Genomic DNA, 4,023 nt, shown 5'->3' with positions numbered 1-4,023 from the left:
GGGACAGCGGCGACCGCAGCCAATCACGGCCCTCAGAGCCGCTCGGCAGCGCCCGCCCCTCGACCCGCTTTCTGCCAATGGGAAGGAAACGAGAGGCGGCGACTCGCTGGGGTTTTCCCTCGCGGCTGGAAGGGCGGGGGAAGGGGCGGGGACAAAGTCGGAGGACCGGGGAAGTGGGGTGAGAGGGTGACGTAGGGTGGCCCGAGAACGTGCCTGCCAATGGCGGGACGGCGAGAGACGGCGAGAGCCAACGGGAGCGGAGTGAGAGGTTCTCTGGCCAATGGGCGGCCAGTGAGAGGAGACAGGGACCAATGGCGACGCCGCGTCCCACCGCTGGGGAGAGATGGTCAAGTGTGGGAGGCGAGTTGGTCCCTGCTTGGGAGGCTGTCAGGTTGCCTAGCAACCACAGCCCAGGCTTCACCTGGAAAATATTTGAAATACTTGATTTGAATTCAATCTTGACGTTTTCTAGTTTCCAGAGCAGTAAAGTGCGCCTCCATCACAAGTTATTGCACACTCCTTCACCCAGATTTTCTAAATTTGTAAGTATTTCTAAATACCCATTTTAAAACTACCTTGGCTCTTAAAGAAATTGCTGTTGAGACAGCTCTTCCTCAGTAAACTTTAAATACGATAGTTTAGGGAGTAGGCGTCAGTGAGGATGATGCGGATCTTGCCAAGAAGGGAAGTAGATCTAGTTGAGTGACTTTTTTTGAGGGGGACAGGGAGAGGGCAGGCACCTGGCCCACCGCTCACCGTATCTTCCGACCTAACTCTGGAAGCTACCAAATGGAACATTTTTTTTTCAATGATGGAAAGGGGTATCATAATTCTCAGCATAGTGAATCGCAGGATAAGGACTGACTCAGTCTCCCAGAAAACAGGAGAAGTTCAAATACTAAGAATGCTCATTGAGAGAATCTGAAGGATGACAATTACTGCCTTTGAATAGACAGGACGTACTTGAAATAACTTGTCGACCTGAAATCCAATACTGTGTACAATGAATATACACCATAAAATATTTTTAAAAACAACATAAGAATAGATTCTAGTCTACTCAAATAGAGAAACTGTAAAACTTAGCTTTGGTGAAGAATAAGGAATAAGGAAGGTTCGGAATTGTATGAGTAATTCTTCCTATCTCAATTCCATTTCTCACCCAAGAACCATTGATAAGGGCCATTGATAATTCCATGTTTTATACCACTACTATGCTATGTGAAGTTTATTGTACACTCCAGATGCAGACTCTCTAAGCAAAACAGCTCTTGCTCCAAAGGGAATAAGAGGTGGGTTGTTTTTGTTTTGTTTTGTTTTGTTTCTGAGCTAAATATGAGTAACCATGGCTGGGAACATGGGTTTGTGTTTTCCTGAGTGACATGTTCCATCACAGAAGAAGCCACATGAACTGTTATAGCTTTTGAGCAAAAACAGTGAATGCAGTCACCAAATACATGGTGGGAACGGCAGGTGGGTAGGTTAGAGCAGAGCAGGAAAAAGTCTGCTATAAGGCTTCAGGTACTGTGTGATGACATTCTGCATTTGGGTTGGTGGAAAGTAGTTACCTGCTTTGTTAATACATGCTGAAGTTTTTTTGTTTGTTTGTTTTGTTTTTCTCTAGACAGGGTCTCTGTGTAGCCCTGGCTGTCCTGGAACTCACTTTATAGACCAGGTTGGGCTTGAACTGACAGAGATCCACTTTGTCTCTGCCTTCCAAGTGCTGGAATTAAAGGTCTGCACCACCACAGCCCTGCCTCATGCAGAAGGTTTTTTTGTTGTTGTTTGTTTTTGTTTTTCGAGACAGGGTTTCACTGTGTTGTTTTGGTGCCTGTTCTGGAGCTTGCTCTATAGACCAGGCTGGCCTCGAACTCATGGAGATCTGCCTGGCTCTGCCTCCCGAGTGCTGGGGTTAAAGGCGTGCGTCACTGCTGCCTTACCTGATAGTCATCAGGTCAGAGACACAGAGGTGGGTGATGAGTGGCTATAAAAGGGGCTAAATTTAGCTTAAGATCATTTTGGCAACATTTCAAGTACCCATAAAGAACAACATTCTAATCAGCCAGTCTACAAGATCTTCAACTGTAGCTCTTTCAAGAAACTCGATTTCACGTGACCTAGTAACACATACTCAACAGTGAAGTATCAAAATATGTTGGATATGGAACCACTGTGGAGTGGTGGCATAAGTTACTTGGAGAGCAAGGGCCATTCAACAACTGCTATGACTCCATCATATTGCTCTTGTTATCCATTTTATCCCAGGATAAACCTACGTGAAGTTACTAGATGATAAACAGAAAGAGAAAGTCATTGTTTGGTTGTGATAAACAGCATTTTGGGTTGGGGTGGGGAGGTAAATTCCTGGTATATTGGAATGTTTTGAAAGGCAGGAAGGGTCAACACAAGATAGAAGAGCTTTGTCCTTGAGAAGGGATTGCAAATAATTCCAAGTCCCGGAGGGTACAGTTGGAAATGATTGGCCAGATACTCATGAGGATCAATGTCTCACACAAAGCGAAATTCCTACCAGGGACACACTGCCTTTTTGACTGAATTAGTTTTCAGTTTAACAAAGTGATCAACGGGGCAGTGGTGGTGCACACCTTTTATCCCAGCGCTTAAGAGGCAGAGGCAGGAGGATCTCTGTGAGTTTGAGGCCAGCCTGGTCTACAGAGTAAGTTTTAGGACAGTCAGGGCTACACAGAGAAACCCTGTCTCGAAAAAACCAAAACAAACACAAAAACAAAGTGGTCATGGTAATTATTACAAAGTTGAGCAATGGACAACCAAATAGTTTAGTGATTAAGTGGGTAGCATCTTCATTGAATTAAAAAAACCACACTCTAAGATTTTAGTATTGTAAGCTTACACTGGACTAAAAATATATCAAGTGATATCCACTAGTGATGGCAAGGTATACATGTATTTATTATGTAAAAGACTTCAAGTTTTCTGAGCACAATTTTTGAGAAAGCACAGTCTGGTCAATATCCTGGTTAAGACTTGTTAACATGTATGCTCTATTAAAATGTTTTAAAACTCGGTGGTAAACATTGTTAGTCAAACACTTTAGATGCCATTCATCAAAAGAAGTACAATCTGTTGCAGTGCCCTACCTTGGAAGGAAAGTGAAGCTTGCTAAGGAAAGTGAAGCTTGCTAAGGAGCCGGAAGATAGAATGATAGTGTTCAGTATTAAAAAGTCACCCATTGAGCAAACATTTACTTTTTCCTTGTTCTGTGGCAGGAACTACATGAGACCTATGCTGTTAATAAGGCAAGCATTAACTACATGAGATGTGCTGTAAAAGTCATTCCAGATGCTAACCAGATCTTGAAAACCTGGTACACCTGGTATACACACACACACACACACACACACACACACACACACACACACACACACCCCACACGGGGAGGGGGGGTGATGGTTAAATAAATCATTTAAATATATTTAAATAAATCATTTAAAATTGGTTATATATTATAATGATGACATTTTGGTCACCTTGGGTTATATTATTGATTAATTTTGTTTCTTTTTAATTTTTTTTTTGTTTTTGTTTTGTTTTGTTTTGTTTTTTTCGAGACAGGGTTTCTCTGTGTAGCTTTGCGCCGTTCCTGGATCTCGCTCTGTAGACCAGGCTGGCCTCGAACTCACAAAGATCCGCCTGCCTCTGCCTCCCGAGTGCTAGGATTAAAGGCGCCACCACCGCCCGGCTCTTTTTAATTTTTTAACGTGGTTACCAGAAACTGTAAAATTATAGTGGCAGCTTCCATTTGTGGCTCCCAAGTGTTCCAAACAACAGGAAATAAGTACGTAGTCTAGGGTGGAAGTTGGGGGGAAAGAGAAAACAGAGCAAGGCCTGGCTTTCATAAACACAAAGGCAAAAGGTAAACTCTTTTCTGTAAGAAGCCTGAACTTTTATATTTTTGGTTGTGAGCCTAGCCTTTAACGGCTGAGCCATCTCTCCAGCCGGGCGGTGGTGGCGCACGCCTTTAATCCCAGCACTCGGGAGGCA

The sequence above is a fragment of the Peromyscus californicus genome, unplaced genomic scaffold (assembly GCF_007827085.1).
Source record: "Peromyscus californicus insignis strain IS unplaced genomic scaffold, ASM782708v3 Scaffold_18__1_contigs__length_77618521, whole genome shotgun sequence".
Taxonomy (NCBI): domain Eukaryota; kingdom Metazoa; phylum Chordata; class Mammalia; order Rodentia; family Cricetidae; genus Peromyscus; species Peromyscus californicus.
This window is presented reverse-complemented; position numbering follows the sequence as displayed.